Source organism: Nanorana parkeri, unplaced genomic scaffold (assembly GCF_000935625.1).
Source record: "Nanorana parkeri isolate BGI_ZX_2015 unplaced genomic scaffold, ASM93562v1 scaffold648, whole genome shotgun sequence".
In the NCBI taxonomy this organism is placed as follows: domain Eukaryota; kingdom Metazoa; phylum Chordata; class Amphibia; order Anura; family Dicroglossidae; genus Nanorana; species Nanorana parkeri.
This window is the reverse complement of record NW_017306916.1, coordinates 846,666-867,720: the sequence shown is the minus strand read 5'-3', so window position 1 is coordinate 867,720 and position 21,055 is coordinate 846,666.

The window sequence follows — 21,055 nt, the reverse complement described above, 5'->3', positions numbered from 1 at the left end:
AGTAAGGGGTAACAAGTAAATGGAAATGGCATAGGGAGGAAATTTGGGTGGTTATGTTAACATATGTATGTAAGAATTAAGTATATAGTGTGGGATGTTGTAAGTTGTGGTGATGATGAGAAGTTAAATTTGTATGTAAACGAGATATGTGAATGTTGATGCTTTGTTATACTTCTTATTATGGTATGAATATTTTGTATAAATAATAAAAAGATATTACACAAAAAAATTCCAGGGAACTCCCACAAAGCCCTATATCGGTGGTACTACACTCAAACTCGCCTGACATGCTTCATTCTCACACATCTACCTGTTGTCATGGCTGTTCTTGGACCTGTTCAATAGTGACCAGTAGGGATGAACCAAAATTTGGGCTGCTGAAACATAAAGCGGACAAAAATGGCACTTTTGGAAAAATGACAAAAGTACCATCTTTCGGCCGAAACTGTGGTGCATCTGTGGTTTCTCTACTCCTTGCTGGGCACTGCTCGGAGGCCAAGTTGGCAGCTGTCACAGGTGGTTGAGGCAGCAGTGTGGGGAAGTAGTTCACTGTCAAAATAGACAGAGCTCTCCTCCCACCACTGCATCCTGTGACAGCGAGTCAAATTGAGAGCGGGTACAAGCAGTCAGCGATCAGTAAGTATGTTTACGATGTCCCCAATTATGAATGAACAGGAAGTGCTCTACATCACGCCCTGTTCATTCAGGATTGTGGCTATAGTAAACACAGTACTATATAAACAAATTATGAATGAACAGGGGCACTCGGCATAGAGGATTCCTGTTCGTTCATAACAGGGGCAGCAGAAAGAGATTGAGCACTCTTGGCGCAAAAGACAGTCCAGAAATTGGCTCTGCTTGCTGGAGGAATGGACCCAATGTCAATTTCTGGAAGTTGAGGATCCATCCAAAAGCTCTGCAGAGTCTGCACTTTCTGTTGGACATTGGCAAGCAGGGCATGGACCAAACGAACCTTCAACAGGCAGTCATCCAAACACTCCACAATGTGAATACCTTGAGCTTGTAGTAGAGCAAGTGCACCTTGGTAAAAAGACTAGAGGTGCACCAAAATGAAAAATTAAAAAACGAGATTTAATAACAAAAATGTCAGGCCGAAACCGAGTTTTTTCTCCTAAACTTTTCTATTTTTTTTTTAAATACTTTATTTTTTTATAAACGGTTTAAATATTTTATATTTGTATTAAATTTTATTTTTTTTACTTTACTGTCATGGGCTCAGGGGGTCTAAACAGACCCCTGATATTTCCCTTTTAAAATAGAAAAAGAGATAGGAGAAGCCTCTAGACTGAGTGTTCTGTTCATTCATAACTTATCTACACAAATCATGAATAAACATGAGGTGATGTAGACTACTTCCCATTCATTCATAGTTGGGGTAAACATACTATGTCCTCATTTATTTACAAACACTCAGCGATCACTGAGTGCTCGTACCCGCTCTCCATTCTGACTCGCCGTCACAGGAGGCTGAGCGAGCAGTGCGGGGAGAGTTTGATCTCCGACAGCTGACTCTTCCCCAGCACCACCGGCCCAGCCTCCTGTGACAGCCGACAGCTGTCTCCACCCCCACACCGCTCTCCTAATCTGTCACAGGAGGCTAAGCGGGGCGGGAGGGCCGCTCACAGCACTCTCCTCCCCAGCACTGCTCAGCCTCCTGTGAGTTTCTCGAAGCTGCGATGTGTCAGAGGGGACACAGAGCAGCTCCCAGCAGGGAGTAAAGAAAGCAGGGATGCACCGCAATTTCGGCTCAAAGATGGCACTTTCGGCATTTTGCAAAAGTGCCATTTTCGGCGGCCAGAATTTCAGTGCATCCCTAGTAAAGACCCGAGGAACTGTAGACAGACCAAAAAAGGTAACAGCACCAAATCTGGAAGTCCTGCTCACACACAGATAAATGCAAGAATCCATGGTGATGGAGGAAATCTGGGGATCTGCAGGTAAGAGTGCCCACACACACCTTACGATAATCATGGGAAATCCAGCGATCGTACGATTATCGTAAGGTGTGTGGAAGCCGTGTGACCTCTACTACTGTAAGGTCGCACGACTTTTAACTTACGAACAAGTTCGAAAACCCGCCAAGCATCGTACGATGTTCGGCGGGTGTGTAGCATGTTTGTAAGATAAAAGCCGGACGGGCCAGTGTGTGCAAACGCACACTGCCCGTTCAGCATTGCGGTCATCGGAAGCCCATCTTGCGATCGAGACAGGCAGATCGTAAGTTTTTTTAATTACCTTACAACCATCGCAAGACAAAAGTCTTGCGATGGTTGTAAGGTGTGTGCTTAGCCTAAGAATCCTCGACAAAGGGAGGCAATAGCTGACCTGGCAGATTCCATGTGGAATTTCTGCACCTGCTCTACATTAAATATTTACTTGTAAAATAAAGGATTTGTAGCAATAGAACAAAGAAAATACTATAGATTTCTTTCATTAAATTCTTCCAGTATCTGGAGTGTTACATTAAAGCTACACTACCTCACGCCTTATACATACACATATACATACATACACATATACACATATACACACACACATTTTAAAAAATTTCTTTTGGAACCTTTCTGGTTAGAGTAATAACCCTGAAAGGTTTTGTATTGCTGACCGTGGACCTATGGATATTCACCTTCACTATTTGTCCCGATGACCACGGTCATCCCTGCAGAAAATGTCTAGAATGTTAAGAGGGTTTTTTTTTTGTTTTTTTTTTAGTTACACACTCAATGCTTAAAACCACTATGAGACTTGAGAGCTTCCTATCCATCAGGACAAAGTCACCGGCCACAATACCTCCCACAACAAGGCTTTTAAAGGTCATAAGGGATAGGCAATTATTACTTAGACTGCCAGGTACATTTGAAACTTTTTTTCAGCAAATCCTTCAAACCACCATATACTAGTTCATATGTTTGCTTTATCCGCTTATTCTGCATCTTACCCGCCGCAACTGTATTTTGCTCTTGCGGAATGAGAGCAAAACATTGAAAAATCATTAACTTAATGGGGTGATCATGCAGGCATTTACAAACCCTGTCACATTTATAGCATATGACATGGTAAAAGTAAATAAAAAATAAATCTCATTCATCTATGCACTACATGTACATTTGCCAACGTTTTATCCGTTTCATCCTTTTGCACTTAATTGTATTCCTATCACACATGGGCTTAAAATACCCTATGTGATAGTTTGGAGATGAAGGGTCTCTTTATTGAACCTGCCCCCCAACACAGAACAGATGTTGATATAAAACAAAAAACCTGCGCTTCTGGAAACAAGAAGAAAAACCGGACTAGCCAGAAGCTGCTGTAACTCAGGCGAAGTAGCTCAAGGGAGAATCAATTAACAGTGTAGTGCTAACAGCCTCACGGTATTTAGACCCAAATAGTGCATTAAATAAACATGTGTAGTTATGAAACTTTGTGTCAGTGAAATCATTAAACAACTCAACACATTAATGATAGTGTGTATCTAAATATTGAACAAGAATATAAACATCTCTGAATGTGAACCAGTGTGTGAAATGAACTAAAAAAAAACGAATAAAATATCTACAATGTCTTCAACCAAATGACTCTAAACATTTCTGTGAGAAACCAAGTGCAAAAATTCATATATCAAAAAATAAAAATTTGGAAGTTTATAGTGTGCAATGTTGCATCAAGTGAAACGGATATACGCTTATTGCATACAAATAAATCGTGACTACAAAAAAAAAATGTTGTTTAAAAACTTTGATGGAAAGTCTAGTGTAACATCAATCCAGTGAATTCCAAGAGCATCCAGCTCTATTTTCTTAGATGTGTCCGATCGGTGCTAATCTGGTGATGTGCTGAACAAAACAAAAAATCCCCTCTAGAGTATACACTCACCAAACTTAGGAGGTTTGCAGATCGTATGTAATACTGGAGTGAGAACAGCTATTCGCCGTCCAGTCCTCTGTCTCCTCTTCCACGAGATCTGTGAAAATCCTCTGTCCGACTCCCGTTCGGATTTAGGAGGTTTAGGGATCGTATGCAATACCAGAGTGAGAGCAGCTGTTCGCCGTCCAGTCCTCTGTCTCCTCTTCCACGAGGTCTGTGGAAATCCTCTATCCGACTCCTGTTCCCCGTTCATGAGTTCAAATGTAAATCACTAATGTGTCAGCTTAATGTGTTGAGTTGATTTCACTGACACAGTTTCATAACTACACATGTTTATTTAATACACTATTCGGGTCTAAATACCGTGAGGCTGTTAGCGCTACACTGTTAATTGATTATGACAGAACAGCTGTTCTGTGCAGTTCCTCACAGCTGAGATAGGTGGCGCTGTGATCAAAGCACTCGGGTCTCAGTTATCACACAGAGCAGACGAAGAACGGACGTTCTTCCCTCTGCTCAACACTCTCTATGGCTCAGCCGTTGTGCCGTGGTCTCTGGTCCCCCAGAAGAGCAGGGGACCCCGAAAACCACGGCGGGGGTGGACAAGATTGCCGCTGCTCGTTTCATACAAGTGATTTGATCAGGTCACTTGTATAAAAACAAGCGGCGGCTCCCCACTGTATATTTAGCTCTGCTTGTCCGGAGCAGGGCAAAATGTACAAAAAAACTACAGGTCACAAGCGTCAAGTGATAGGAATCCCGCACCCGTTATTATACAGCACTTGCATAGCACCAACAGTTTGCACAGCACTTTATAACATATGTGAAGACAGTACAATTACAATGCCATACAAAAGGATTAGAGGGCCCTGCTCGTGAAAGCTTAAGAGAGTCCAAAATCCAGTGTACCCATCACACTCCTGACCGAATAATACCCTTAGAGTCGGGTGGGTGCCAAAGTTACTGTAGATGCCTCTGCAATCCAAGATAAGTATATGTATCTATCTATATGTAGCCAGATAGGTTGTGGTAGGGAGTCCTGAGGGATGGGAGAGACTGCGGAGAAGTCCTGGAGGCAAATATGGCAGGAGGTGAATTGTCAAAATTGTCAGCCTATTTACTCCCAGAATATTAAGGAAACATTGTAGGAATTTTTGACCAAAAAAGCAGCATGAATTTCTTCTGTGGATTGATCATAAACACTGAGTTTTTCTTACTGAATAAATGCTCTCCATCCAAAAACGTTTGAAGACTAAGAATCGATTTAACTTTTTCAGATCGAGAAACATCCTGAATCTGCCTCCTGGTTTTGGCCCCAGAAAAAAACATGTGGGATCTTTGGGAACTTGAACAATCACATTTGGTGAGGCAAGGCCTAGTATACAATCTAATCCCTTTGCAGATTTGTTAGAAAGAAGGTTTGCGAGGGCAGAGTTAGAAATTCTAGATGGTAACTCATTCTCAACAGATTCAAAACATATTGGCTTTTGAAAATTTTCTCCCACTGGGATACAAACATGGATAGCCTCCTCTAGGTTTATTCTTATTAAAAGGCCAGCTCTTCCTTTGGGCTTGGGGCTTATTGATTTGTTTTCCGAGTTCCTGAGGGGGTGAACAAACCTTCTATTACGAACTCTTTGTCCCTGGAAATTTTTTCCCCTTTTCAGAAGACCTGCAAAGACTTAATCAAAGTCTGAGCCAAACGACCACCCCCGCTCAAAAGGAAGAGCACATAGACTAGATTTTGACGCAAGATCCCCTTCCCAGGATTTTAGCCAAATATCACATCTGGCAAAGTTGATAAGAGCCCCTGAACGAGCCGTAGCTCTAACTGCCTCTGCAGAAGCATCTGCTAAATACACCACTGCCTTACCAAATACTGGCAGATTCTAAAACTTGTTCTGCAGGAGCCCCCTGAGAAATATGCATGGATGCTCTCACCAGCCATGAATCCATATTCCTGGCAACTAGGGATGTCCTGATACCCCTTTTTTAAAGACCAAGTACAAGTACTTCCCCTCATGTACTTGCCGATACCAATTACCGATATTTTCTTAAAGGGACAGGTGACATTTAAAAAAAAAAAGACTAATGATTTTAGGCTAATTTGTTTATGATTATGAAGAACTTTAATTTAAGACTGTTTTAGAATAAAACATCTAACCTATTCATGTTTTAAACTGTAGCGGGGCAGGTTCATTTTTTTCAATTTTTATTTACTTTGTAAACATTTTTAATTTATTTGATTATTTTTACTTTATTGTCTTTTTATTTAGTTACATTTTTAACCAGTTATTTTTTTTCCCTTTTTTTTTTACTTTTTCTATTTTTTTCACTTAACTTTGCTATCACACATGGGCTAACAAACCCCTGTGTGATAGCATTTGGAGGTGACGGGTACTCTTTATTGGCCCTGTAACCTCCAACACAGGCGTTCTAGCACAGCACAGTGCTAGAACTCCTGTGACAAGAACGAGTCGGGGACAGAGGCTGAGGGAGGTGACAGAGCCTGTCACAGCTCCACGTGTCCAGCTTTGTCACCGCTCCACGCCCCCCGCCGTCACCGCTCCACGCCCCCTGCCCGGAACAATATGTCCCGGGCGTCGGGCAACACGAAATCAACACCGATGTGTAAGCATCGGCGTTATGTACCGGGGCATTTTCACAAATATATATATATATATATATATATATATATATATATATATCTTGCAATAAGTAATCCATATCCTCTAAAGGGAATGGATGTATAGAAGGCCAAGACTACCCATCCTCAAAGGTCTCTCCTTCCTCCAATTAACTATCTAAGCCAGAACGAGAAATCAAATTCCTTCCTATCCAAAACTCCCTGGAGTGATTCTGACTGTAAACCAGAAGGACCAGGCATGACCAGAATCAGAGGGAGCACAGGGAAAAAGGCAACATCTCAACAACAACACTTTTAAAAGTGGAACAGAACCTTAGGGTGCCATTCTCTCTAAGAGGGGTCCTTGGCAGGAAAATAGGCAATGTAAGCCAGGATACAAGCCCCCTAGTTCTCCACCATAACACGGCATCAGGTAGGACAACTGACTACACACACTCACCCTTAGACCTGGAGACAGTGCACGCCAACTTGCTCTCTTCCTCCATTAGAGCCGCATTGTCACCTTCCACCCCCCCCTCACTTGCTGTCCTGGAATGGCTGATGGGACTGAAGACTGCAACCAAGCATGTCAAAAGGCAAAGAGCATGCAGTGAAGTGAGGCAAGTACCAGCCGCCAGAAATGATTGTCACACTCTCCGAAAACAAGGTGCGGAGTGCAAGAACACCTCCCCCAACCCACTGCGTGCGTTCCACCACCTGCTCAGCCATTATGCCAGAACACTCCTAATCCACATAGGCACACAACAGGGCACCACTCCCAGGGGCTTAAGGTGTCTCTCTCTAGGAAAGGAGAGGACCAGCACTTGGAATCTTAAGGATAAACCCTTTGAACCACAGCAAGGTTGCAGGCTGTAGAAAGAACCCAGAGCAGAGCTGCACAGGGGGGAGACCTGCGACCACAAGGCCGAGCGGTCAGGCAAAAGAAACAAACAGGACATACTCCTGGACGGTAGGAAACACCATCTAAACTGAGGGAGGGGTTGTTTTTTTTTTTTATATTTTAATTGATTTGCATGTATAAAAATACAAACTATATTAACAACTCGTACAACAGTAAAAAAAAGTGCAACAACAAAACCGCACAGAAGACATTAGGAAACATTCCTACGGTAGCTCACACTTTCAGACAATCGCCATTGAAGGATAAAAGAAAAAAGGAGATCCAGTAGCGAAACAAATTTCCCATTTCAAGGAGCCACAGAATCATCCATGGTTAAAGATATGATGCATTAAAGATAAAAAAAACTCACGACATTATGATTCAGTGTCTGCCGCAGAAATAGAATATTCTAGCCAACTATCCCAAACATTGTGAAATTTATTGGGGCAGCCCCTATAAATGTCCTGGAACATAGGAGGGGCGGATTTTTTCCAACACATAGCAATTGCCTTGCGGCCATAAAAAAAGAAGCAAACCTAGGAGCGTGCGTTCGGAGTTAGTAAGGGCTGTCTACTCCACCAAGCCCAAGAGGCAAAATCTTGGTGATGGGACAAGGTTCAAAGAGGTAACCATAGAAATATATAGTACTGGGAGAGGTTTAACCGTTTCACTTGTGTTTCCTATAGAATGAGGAACCAATCATCTCTCAGGCTGCTGTCCTGGAAGAGGATTGGAAAAATGTTAGTTCTTGAGATTGCCAAGTGCAGGCAAGGCAGAACATTAAAAAGAGAGAAGTTTAGTCTTTTTTTTTTACACTCTGTAGAATGGAACACTTGTTGTTTAAACTCAACAGTTTTTGGACCTGAGTCGAACTCATCAGTTTGGAACGCTTCTGAGACCACTCAGAATTCAATGGCAGGTGTGTTTAACCTCCTTACCTGCATTTGACCTGCTTTAGGGCAGGTTCACACCATTTCCCAGACCAGATATGGTCTGGAAAATGGTGTGAACCTGCCCGCAGTTCCAGTGCATTCTAGACCAGACAAAATGAGACATGCAGTAATTTTCTGGCCTGGAAGCAGCTGTTCAGAAACATGAGGATTGTGTTTGGGCAAAATGTAACAATGCTTTGCTGGGATATGTATATTTGTATGGTCTGGATTCATTATTAAAAAGAGTTTGAGAGTTTGATACTACCTTAGAGATGCAAACAAGCAGGAAATCAGAATCCAATAAATATAAAAGATGGGAAATTGCAAATTACCCTTACCTTGTAACCTTTTCCGGATATTCTTTAGGATAGCAAATGCAGCAATGGCTGTTTCCACCTGCAGGAGACAAGAGTCCAAAAAAGAAAATAATTCACATGTACCATCCTCTCAGTACATAAAACACCAAACATTTATACCAAGAAATTAAGGGCAGAAACGCATGCTCTCTGGGATCCTGAAGGATTTACCAGGTGAGACTAACAGTCACCGTACAGAACAGCAAATTGGGAAAAACACCATAAAAGCTACCCAAGAAGCTACCCAAGTGGGATTACTGCCTAAAGAACTCTACACCACAATGCATGCTTCTGCTGTAAGCTACACTGACACAAAAAATGTTTAATAAAAGGAATGGAAATTGGACCAAAACTAGTATCCAAGCAATGTCCTCTTTTTGCAGCTATGGTGAAATTTGATTTCCAGTTTTACCCCAACGATTCAATGAAAGCTACCAAAGTAGATCCCTAAAACAGTGACACTCTGATGGGCAGGAGGTAAAACTCTTAAAATATGCTATGCTTTTTTTTTTATTTCCATCTTTTGTTAAAAATATAAATAGATGAACATTACTATAACTCCAGCCAAAATGGCAGGTTGACAGAAACCACAACAAACTGTGTGCAGGGCTAAATCCCGGGCAACACCCCATACCAATTACTGCACTGATTAAATAAAACCCCGCAGGCCACCAGCAGAAAAACCCAACGTCATTCAGGAAGATCACCATGTGATTAACAAAACACACCCAGAAACCAGTACCATCTTCAAAAGTCTCTTCTGTTTACTTCCCCAAAGCCAGCTTCCGCCCTTAACCCCTTCCCGATCAATGACGGGAATATTCCGTCATGGTCTTTCAGTTCCTTAACGACCAATGACAATGATCCGGTCATGCGCTGCGCTGCATGGACCAGCACTCATTAAGTTAATGCTGTTGATGGGCCCCCCGGGCTCTGAGGCAGACTGTCAACAGCAACTTAGGTGGTCACAGTACAGAGATCACTGCAATAGCTGATCGCTGTGATCATTGTGCTGTGACAGCCACTGAGCTGGCATTCAGCTCAATGTGTTGTGCAGCTGGAAGCCAGCTGTGTATTACAAAGTGATACAAAGTATCTCTAAGGAGAATACAGCATCTCCGCAAAATACTTAGTATCAAAAGCCCATGTAAATAATTAACCCTTAGTCCCCCTAGTTGCAAATATTAAGTTTTGTTTTTTTTTAAAAAGTAAAAGTAAAAAGAAAAGTCACAATTTAATTTTTAAAACATACATTTAATAAGATAATGCTAAGAAAATATAGTGCTGAGGAGGCTATTAAAGTTAGGAAGTACCATACCACATTCTAAAATTGTTCCACACTAAAATTGCATTTTACTCCTTGTATTTTGTGACCTATAACTTCCAAAATAAACTAAAGTCCCAGACATAATATATCCTATAAATCATAAATTTCTCCATTTTTTTTATATAAACCAAATAAATAAGCAGCCATTCAAATAATTCAGCCAGGTGCCGAGTGTCTGCTTGAGGTGAGACGGGCTGGGGATATGGCCGTAAGGGAGCTCCATCCATACGTACAACTACCTTGTATGCCTGGACCGGAGTGATGTCACATTCTGGCTTCCGACACCACTACAGGGTGCACAAGGGAGCTGTACAAGCAATGCACATATGGATGGAGCTCTGTCACAGCGCAGCAGCCAACACGGGACCCCAGGATGAAGATCCACGCCAGTTCTCATAAGTTATGGAGACTAGGTGGATCTTTTGAATGGCATCCCAAATGCACCTCCCACCCACAGTGCGATCGCCCAAACCGAGAACACGCGGTACTGCGATGCTGTGCGTTCCATTGCAGTGAGACTTGGGTCGTGACTTAATGACCCAAGGACAAATGTGGGTCCTGAGGTTGCACAGGTTGAGCACCCCTGCATTATAGTGCATCTCTAGGCAGAACCTTTTTTAGCTTTGAATGGAGAAAGATTAGAACCTCTGTCAAGCTTATATTGCTGTCCGTGTTCCCATCAGGAAGACAACCATTACAACCTCTATTTGTAATGTTGACCATAGTCACTGAAAAAAAGCGAGGAGAAATATATAGCTCTGGAGCTGTCCCCAGAACAAGAGGATAGGAAAACTCCAAGTGGGGACATGTGGTCCTGGGACAACTAAGAATTATTTCCACTTTGGGAAAATCCCTCTAACTTCCTGTTAGATTTATGGGAAAGGAAGTGATGGGAAATCTACCCAGCAGGACACAGACAGCACTAAAATAACCTGGTAGAGGTTTTAATACTTCCCTATGCTATAAAAATAGTTGACTACAGATACACTTTAGGGGTCCAATCAGGGGCATAGCTACCATGAGGCGAGTGAGGCACCTGGCTGCACCCCCTCATCCCTATTGTCATGGCGAGCACAGGGCACCATGGCAACAGGGACACCAGGTGGTCAACACAGGCACGGCTCGGCAGGGAGAAGAGGGGTGGCACATGCTCCAGCTTTTTGTCGGATCCCCGCTGCTCTCCCTTGGCTGAGAAATGGAGCGCTGCCGGTGGGGGGGCAGAGGACAGAGCTGCCATTCAGGATCTGACAACCAGAGGCTCTTTCTCTCCTCACCACTCGGCCATCCTGAACTGACAGCGCCAAGTGACATCACACATCCAGTTGGGGGTGGGCACAATTTTCTGTTCTTCCCTAGGGCGCAAAAGGAGCCATCTACGGTTTTTGGGTCCAATCACACCACTGCATCTCATGGTTCCACACACACACACACACACACTTTTTCACAACACACAGTACTGCAGTAACACACACTGCACTGCAGCCAGGAGGTGCATTGGGGCACAAATTAAATGGTAACCCAACACACCAGAAGCACTGTAATGCACAATAGCATGCATTAGTCACATGGAACCATGGAATTAAGACAACGGAGCAGTGTGAACGGGCCTTAAAACAAGTAGTCAGCCCCACAAGTCCACTTACAGGACATCAAGCCTATTTTATTACTCTAGCTAATAATCCCAAAATGGTGCTGAGGAGACTGTGGAAAGAATGAGCCTGGCAGGGAAGATGAACGCCTTTATCCCGATAACAATAAATAAGGCAGAATGCAGGTACAGGTGAATGCAGACACCTAGCAATATGTAGTGGTGGCAGCTGTTCCCTCCCCTCACAGGACTACCCCTCCTCCACATACAGAGACTAGCAATAACCACATCCCGCTACCTCTCAGGTCACTCACCACACTGTCCTCCTCCGGAGCTGACCCTAAACGAGATTTAAATCCCCTCCGTGACGCTGCTAACCGCTCCAAAGCGTGCTCTTCCGGGTCGTGCAGGTTGAAGGGGCGGGACTAAGCACGTTGCCACTCCTATGGGCGGGATTAAGCGCAAGTCATCAGCCAGTGCGGTGGTTTCATAAGCAGCACGCAGGTGTAAATAAATAGCGGTGCTCGTGCTTGGCGGGTCAGCTGATTTTATGACAATGATTTCAGTACTGCGCCAAGCTCTCTGCAGGCGCATATGTGAGGACGAACGTCCTCCTAGCTCTCCCCAGCTGTCTCAAGTATTGCTGACTAGGGCAGACAATCATGTATTGGCTTCATTTGGGGCTTTCTAATGTTTTTCCCTTCTCAGGCTGGTTTTACCTTTATGCAACCGAGTCAGGACGTAAAAGATTTAGAAGTATAGGACTGAAAAAAGGTTTGGGATGGGAGGATAGGCTGTGAATGAACAAGGATGGAGTCTAGGGTAGAGATGGGATAACAGAAGGCAGGGGGTAACTCGCTGTCCTCTCAGCATACAGGTGAAACTCGAATAATTAGAATATCGTGCAAAGTTCATTTATTTCACTAATGCAGCTTAAAAGGTGAAACTAATATATGAGATAGACTCATTACATGCAAAGCAAGATAATTCAAGCCTTGATTTGTCATAATTGTGATGAGTATGGCTTACAGCTCATGAAAACCCCAAGAACCCCAAATCCACAACCTCAAAAAAGTAGATTATTACATGCAATCAATAAAACAAGGATTGTACATAGAACAATATCGGACCTCTGAAAAGTACAAGCATGCATATGTACTCAGTACTTGGTTTGGGCCCTTTTGCAGCACTTACTGCAATTACTTTTGCACGATATTCTAATTATTCGAGTTTCACCTGTAAATAGGGGCTGCAGTGGAAGGGTGTATTTACAGCATCAGGAATCCCTGTGAAAAGTAGGACGTGTAAATGGGCTTTCTGTGGGATGAACGTGTTCCCAAACTTTTCCTTAGGCCCTTTTCACACGGGCTGATCAGAGAAGGTCTGTGCACGGATCCCCTCCTGATCAGAGCAATGGAGCCGATGACACCGATGTGACGTCAGTGGCTGTACAGTTTTTTTTTTTTCCTCCATTGCAAACTATAATGGCCGAACCCCATGTCTGTCTATGGGAAAATCGGATGTAAAGGGACATGGGTCCATTTAGATCAGATAACCCCCAATCCGGCACAAACAGGTCCTGTAAAACAGATCTCGGATCCATTTGTTTTCCAAGACCTGGCTGGAGTTGGGGGTAACCAGGTGTAAACAGCCACCTGTTCATTTACACAGGGCTGCCCATACACCTTACAACCATCGCAAGACTTTTGTCTTGCGATGGTCGTAAGCTTATTAAAAGCTCGTACGATCTGCCCATCTTGGACAGGCAGATCGTACTTGCGATCTTCCGATGACCGCAATGCTGAACGGGCATTGTGCGCACACCGGCCCGTTCCGCGGTTGTCGAACCAGCAGGCTAGAAACCTGCCAAGAATCGTACGATTCTCTGCGGGTTTTCTAGCCTGCTGGTTCGGCAAACCAGGGACACTGATCTCCAGACAGCCTAACTCTCCCTGGCGCTCCGGGAGTCTCCCGCTCCCGGCCGCCAAGGAGAGAAACACTGCTTTTTCTTTATTCTGACACGGAGCCGTGTCAGAATGGAAAAAAAAAATACTTTTTGGCCATAGGAATGCATTGCTAGATTCCTATTGTGTATTTCAATTTGCAATAGCCAATAGCAAACTAGCATTGCACCCACCCTCTGCTGCAGTTCTCCATCAGGTCCAAAATAGCCAATAGGAATCTAGCAATGCATTCCTATGGCCAAAAATGTATTTTTATTTATTTTTTTCTATTCTGAAACGGCTCCGTGTCAGAATAAAGAAAAAGCAGTGTTTCTCTCCTTGGCGGCCAGGAGGGGGAGACTCCGGGCGCTCCGGGAGAGTTTTTTTCTTTTCTTTTTTTTGACGGCAGCAGAACCGCCGGCCAATATAAAACTGTTGGGCGGAGCTAGCTGTCACTGCTAGCTCCGCACAATGTTTTCTATTTATTTTTTTCTACTTTTTAAACTATTTTTCTGTTCTGCTCGTTACCACAGAGGGACTGAGCAGAACAGCCGAATGCCGCTCAGCGGCATTCGGCTATTCACTCACTGCTGTTCGGCATCTATAAGAATAGACCGAACAGCAGCGAGCAGCCTGCCGGAGGTTCGGCTTAGCCGATCCAGATGTTGGATTGGCTGAGTCGAACTCCTTCTGCACTTCGGGTCAGCTGAACATGGGAGCATGTTCGGCCGACCCGAAGCCACGTGAAGCCACCTGATGTACGTCTGATTTCAGCCGATATATGGCTGTAATCAGCCGTACCAGCCTGAAGTGAATAGCCGAACAGCGTTCGGCTCACTTCGCTTTAAGTCGGTCATTCACACGGCTGCCTACGGCAGCTTAGTGATTAGACTCCTAAATATCAAACATGCACTTTTGTGTAACGCAGAGTATGGGCACTGTGGTGTGCTACAGTGCAGGTGAGTTTCCCGCTACTTTAAACGACACTGCGATGCATCACTGAACTTTCATTGCTTGGCATTGCAGTATGGTGGTAAAACACATTTTTACCATACGTTATTGTGACACCAATATTAAGGGAAGAATAGCTTCAGTTCTGCATAAACAATTCCATCAACTCAGAGTACAGACAGTAATACTTTGGGATGACATAAAATGTTCCTACTGTGAGCTGCAATTAGGTATTTAAAGAGATTATTTATTAACAATTTATGTTTGTTCACAAAACATGGGCACTGCTGGGACACTTTTGGACACATGAAAGAAAATTAGTGGTCTGCGTAACTATTTACATCAAGCAGTTGGTGTGGCCATGTCATGTGGGTATGGTTTAAAAAAGCAATGTGAAGTGTGCAGTGGTCAGGAGAGTGTAATGTACAGTGCAGAGGGCAATGGTCAGCAGTGTGTAATGTTTTCCTCTTACATTTTTGGTCAGTGGTGGGAAGACTACCCTTATATTACCATCAGTGGGAGGAAAACTCCCTTGCATTGGTGTCCGTGGCAGAAAGACTTTCTCTTATTTTGGTGATCACTTGGAGAAAGACTGACCCTTACATTAGTGGTCAGCGGGAGGAGGACTGTACCTTACATTGGTTGTCATTGTCGGGATGACTGCCCTTAAATTGGTTGTCAGTGGGCAGAATACTGTACAGTGCATGGGTGGTCAGTGGGAGAAATACTTCCCAATACATTGGTAGTGTCAGTAGGAGGAATATTGCCCCTTGCATGGGCATCCATGGAAGGCAAAACTGATGCACAAAAGTTTGCATGACTCCATATGTCACCCAAATATGCATACAGTCATTCACATGCATGTTGTTTTTTTTTACTCACTCATTCCAGACATACTATACAAACCTATGCACACGTACTGTACATATAGTCGCTCACATGGCATAATGCCAAAGACATTCATAATCATACACAGTCACATACTGTACACACATAGTCACTTACTACACACATTTACATTCATACACACACACACATGGTTGCACAAATGCATGCATAAACATGCCTGTACACATAAGCACACCTTGACATATATACCCTTATGCTTTTATACAGATAAGCCTTACGGTATAAAAATGTCAGCTTCCATCTTTGAATTTTAATACACAGGGCTCAGTCCAACTCATTATCTTAGGATCACCAGAGCAGCACCTAGCTGCTGTAATGAAAGTATATTTGTGAGGGGGAAAAAATATGCAATACATCTCTTTACCCATGATTTGGTCCTGTAAAAATGATTATTATTATACAGGATTTATATAGCGCTAACAGTTTGCACAGCGCTTTACCTGTCAATCCTGCCAGAAATCCAGTGAGCTCCAAACTTCCTGTGGTGAGTCAACAACACTGCCTCGCTAAAATGAAATCCCATGCTGTGTTGTCAGGCCTGCCTGAGTTCTCCCCTGCTGGACTACAAAACACCCTCTTCCTCATCTCAATAACATAAGGGGGTGTTCTGTAGTCCAGCTTGGGAGAATTTAGACAGGGCCGACAGCACTGCTTTCAATGGTTATGACCTCTGTTGTGTTTGTATTGTGGTCTGTCACCCCATTGTGGAGATTTTCCCTTACTTCCTGTCACTGTAACACATATACAGGAAATCGAGTTGTTGTAAGTGGGACAACTATCTACTGAATATGTGTTCTTATCTGTGTTGTCCTGAAGAGAAGCGGGGGGGGAGGGGGGGGCGGACACAGACAGCCAATAAACTATTGAGTTTCTCTAGCCCCTCCCTAATCTATGCAAAACTGAATAAATCATGTTGACTACGGTTCAGCACTAGACAAGTTAGTTGAGCACCCCTGGGGGTCCCTGGTTTGAATCCAGGTCAGGACACTATCTGTATGAAGTTTGCATTCTCCCTGTGCTTGCGTGGGTTTCCTCTAGATATTTTGTTTCTCAGACACTCCAAGGGCATGCTGGTAGGTTAATTGGGGCCTGGCTAAATCAGCCCTACTATGTATGTATTAACCCCCTTCATGACTAAGGGCTTTTTTTCATTTTTTGCACCCATGTTATATTCCACATTTTAGGCATGAAAATGACTTAAAACCCCCCAACATTATATATTTTCTGAATGGCAAGACCCTATAGAATAAAATGGTGGTAGTTGCAAATTTTTATGTTGCGCAATATTAGTGCAACTCCTTATTAAACCCCAACATTTAGTGAAAAATGTAATTAAATGTCCCAAAACACAACAAAATACCAATTTGTTTAACGAAATATAAAAGATGAGGTTACAACGAGTAAAACGATACCCAACATGCCCAGGTTACAGATTGCGTGCATCCGTGAAACGGCGAAAAACTGCAGTACCCCAAAAAGTCCATAGAAGACACTTTAAAAGCCCCCACCGGTCATCAATTTAAAGATACCCCAAAATACTGGCCCTAGAATTATTGCTCTCACTCCAGCGTGTGCGGCGATACCCAACATGTGTAGCGCGTTCGTCGTTTTCATACGTAGGCGCACCCAATGCCTGTTTACCTGGCGACGCGCGTGCTCACGGGGGTGGGGGACTTTTAAATTTTTTTATTATTATTAGATTTATTTTATTTTAATTTTAAAAACTTTTTTTCTTTTTTTTTACTTTACTTTGACTGCTATCACATAGGGGGGCTTACAAGCCCCCCCCATGTAATAGCAGATGGTGGTGACAGGTCCTCTTTAAGGTGATGCTGGGGGTCCAAAAGACCCTCAGTGTCACCTTTACACTAGAAATGAGCTATTGAAGTGCAGATCGCACTTCAATAGCTTAGACCTGGGCTGCAGGAGCCCAGAACTGACAGCCCAGGGACCGGAAGTGATGCAATCTGCATCGCTCCCGGTCCCATAGAACGGGGAGGGGATCGATGAACGGAAGTTCGTCGATCTCGTCCTCAGCACCCCGACAACACATAGGAAGGCGGTCCCGGGCCCGTAGGAGGGGCAATGGAGCCCGGGAAGCACGGCGGCGGTGTCCGGCAGGGGGGTGGGGGGCGGCCCCTTCTACGGGACACAGAAGCGATCTGGCGACAGGTAAGTCGCCAGAATCGCTTCTGTTGTAAAGCCAACAGTCGGCTTTACAAGTTTAAACAGAGTCCTGGCGGCAATAGCTGCCGGGACTCTGTTTAACCAGCCCCGATGCTGGCGATGTACACTGTACGTCGTCCGTCACGAAGGGGTAAAAGAAGAACCCCAGGAAAAATTATTCTAACCGCGCACTGCAAGGATTAAGTGCTCGTTTTCTAGGGTGTAAAATAACAATGTTATACTCATTGTAACGCCACCTTAGACTGGTCCCTGGAGCCTCTCTCCCTTTCCAGTAAGGTTTGATGAGGCATCACATCCAATACATTGTGTATAGGACGTGAGAACACAGAGGGACATACAATCGCTGGAGCAGAGGAGAAGGCAGGCTGGAATGAGCGCTGTAAAGCTGCGTTCACACCTGACCGTTTTGTAGCGCGTCCTACGCTCGACGAACGCTCTACAAAACGGTCAAAAAAATAAATAGCATTGTAGTCAATGCCCTCGTTCCCACCTAGGCGTATTTCCGCCCGTCCCTAACGCCCTAAAAAACGGCCCACGCCTGAAAAGGTCCCGGGACTACTTTGGGCCGTTTTGTAGGGCGTTTTCCATTGGGATACAGCCAAGTAGCCTTTGGGGTCGCGCGACTTTTTTACCGCGAATCGCGGTAAAAAACCGCGTGACAGACGCGCATATTACAATACGCCTAGGTGTGAATGGGGCCTAACAGTCAGCCGACTTTGTTCTTTTATACCCTAGATGAAAACGAGAACTTAACCCTTGCAGTGCAAGAGAAGCCCCACTGCAAGGGCCGAGAATCATTTTTCCTGGAGTTCTTCTTTAATGTGAGATAGGGACTTTAGGTTGTAAGCTCCTTGAGATCAGGGACTGATGTGAATGTGCAGTATGTAAAGCGCTACGTAAATTGTCGCCGCTATATGAATACCTGTAATAATAAATACATATATGTAATGATAGTTGATCATTTCAGAAATGCTTTTATTGTTCAAAAAGATTTTCCAGCTTGTTGGTAAATTCTTGCACAATATACCGAGGAGAGGGAAGAAAGTTATAAAAATCAAATACTCTGCTTCCTCTCACTGAGAACATCCCATGGATCAACGATGCCCTTAGTTGTTGGGACATATCTGCCCATCTATAGGCAGCCTTACTAGGTGCATGACTTTACACCTGTACATATTCAGGGCTTACAGTGAATAGGTTGAGCTGAACATAGTTGAGGCCACATTCAATCCCATTCTGCCAGACACATTGTTACACTCAGCTGCATCCCAGTTCTACTCCTAAATATGCCCTATTCAGCATCTTGCCTCTCCCTGTGCTCTGCCTGTCACCAGACGGTAGCTTGGCCCAGTTAGACCTGTCAGGGGCAGCCTTAGGACTTTATTACTTCATGAGAAAGGGAAGGGCTTGTGTATCTCGAGTAAACAATTAAAACTATATCCTAAAGAGGGTGCCCATTGTTATTTTTTCTGGAAGCAGTGGTTGCCTCTGTGCAATACAGCACGTCTACATGTGCCCTGAACTCTTGCATACTAAATGCAGTTTGAAAAAGTCTGGCCAAAGAACACGTTTGCCAGTATTGTTTCACTTGTTCTCTCTGCAACACAGAACCAGAAGTCTGTGCAATGTGGGTGGGCATCCCAAGGTCAACGGAATGCTTTCACAATTAAGATTCATGGGTGGCTGAGGAACAGTGATAAGATTAATTTGCATGGCTCCTGAGCAGATTGTGGTATACGTTTGTGTAGACCTTTCCTTTCCTATCCATTAAAGGGTGACGCAACTTAAATCATATTGTTCAGCTGATATTAACATCATGTGCAAGTCAGATTTCCTTTGTAGTCATGTGGAAAAAAAAGCAACGTAACAGATTTGCCTTAGCACATCTAAAATGTATGCTACGTGGAAAAAGTCATATAAAGATAATAGCTTTAATGACTAATAGGAAAAAGAAATTGATTTGTTGTGCATGTCAATTTCACAGCTTAAAATATATCTTAGAGCCAAAACTTATTTTTTAGCTTTGAATATAGTGTGGAAGCGTTGGGTTCTTATTGCTGTGTCCCTGCCGGGGAAATTCAACCCCCTCTATTTAGCCTTGTGACCATTGTTACCAAGACAGAAAGTGATGGGAAATCCAAAATGTTACACTTGTTACCAGAACAGGAGGTGAAGGAATAGACATACCTGTTTTTTTGATAACTATACTTATCTCCTCCTCCTCCGCGGCGCAGGCCCAGCCATGGACAGTCCCACACCAAACAGTACAGCCCCAGAGCCGCCTGATCAACTCTCCTCAGTATAGCCACTGCCCGCAGAGCCCTGCAGAAATCCACATGGCGCCTGGGTGAGATCGGCACGCAGCCTGGGGACATGTTTTCTGCTCTGGGCAGTGGCGGAACTACCGCCGGTGCGGGTGCACCAGGGCCTCAGCCTCAGGGGGGCCCAGCACAGCCCTCCCCTGTGCAGATGGTATCCAGCAGCCGGCAGGCACCCCGTCTCTGCGCCGGGAGTGTCGGATCATCCGTTCATCTGACACCCGCGGCGCAGAGTTGGGGATAATGATCCATTCCAGAAAACTCTGAGTCCGATGCGCTGAATTGGGGGAGGGGGCTAGGCGCACGGCCGCTTCCGGGTTAGGGTACCCAGATATTATGGGGCCCGCCGACCCCTGCAAGAAGTGAGCCGCGAGGCGAGAGCCAAGGACAGCAGTGAGTGACACATGAAAATTTGAAGACAGGGCAGGCAGCCAGGCACACATCGATTGGAGTGTACGGCTGTGAGGACTGAGGACACACTCCACAGCAAGCAAGAAACAGACACCTGTTTTTTCTGAATCCCCCACCAGGAAACAGCAGAAGACCAGCCAGAAGAGAGGTAAGTGTAAATATATAATGAAAACAATTATTATTTGTAGCTGGTTTTTGTAGTGCCATTCTGCATTGCAGCAATGCAGAATGGGACCCTCTATAGAGGACTAGGAATCTCAGCAGTACTTTATACAGAAATGCTATAGTTGTATAAAGTATTGCTGGGATGTGTAGTCCTCTATAGCCTGTGCCATTCTGCATTGCTGCAAATATTAGGAACGCACCGATATATCGGCCGCCGAAACATCAGCCAAAAATGGCACTTTTGACTAAATGCCTTAAGTGCCATTTTTTTGCCGATACAGCGGTGCACCCCTGCTTTCTTTCCTCCCCGCTGGGCGCTGCTCTGGGGAGGAGAGAAAGTGTCACAGATGGCCGAGCGCTGTTGGAGGAGAGCGCTGTGAGCAGTCAGCGTCTCTCACCCCACACCGCTCAGCCTCTTATCACAGTCCGGTGTTCTATCGCAGATTGTTACTGAGTTAGAATGTGTGAGCGCTGACGTCATCACACTTTCTAATGTAATCACGCCCATTTTTTCGGCGGTAGAATGTGTGACCAGGAAACGGGGACACCGGCACTT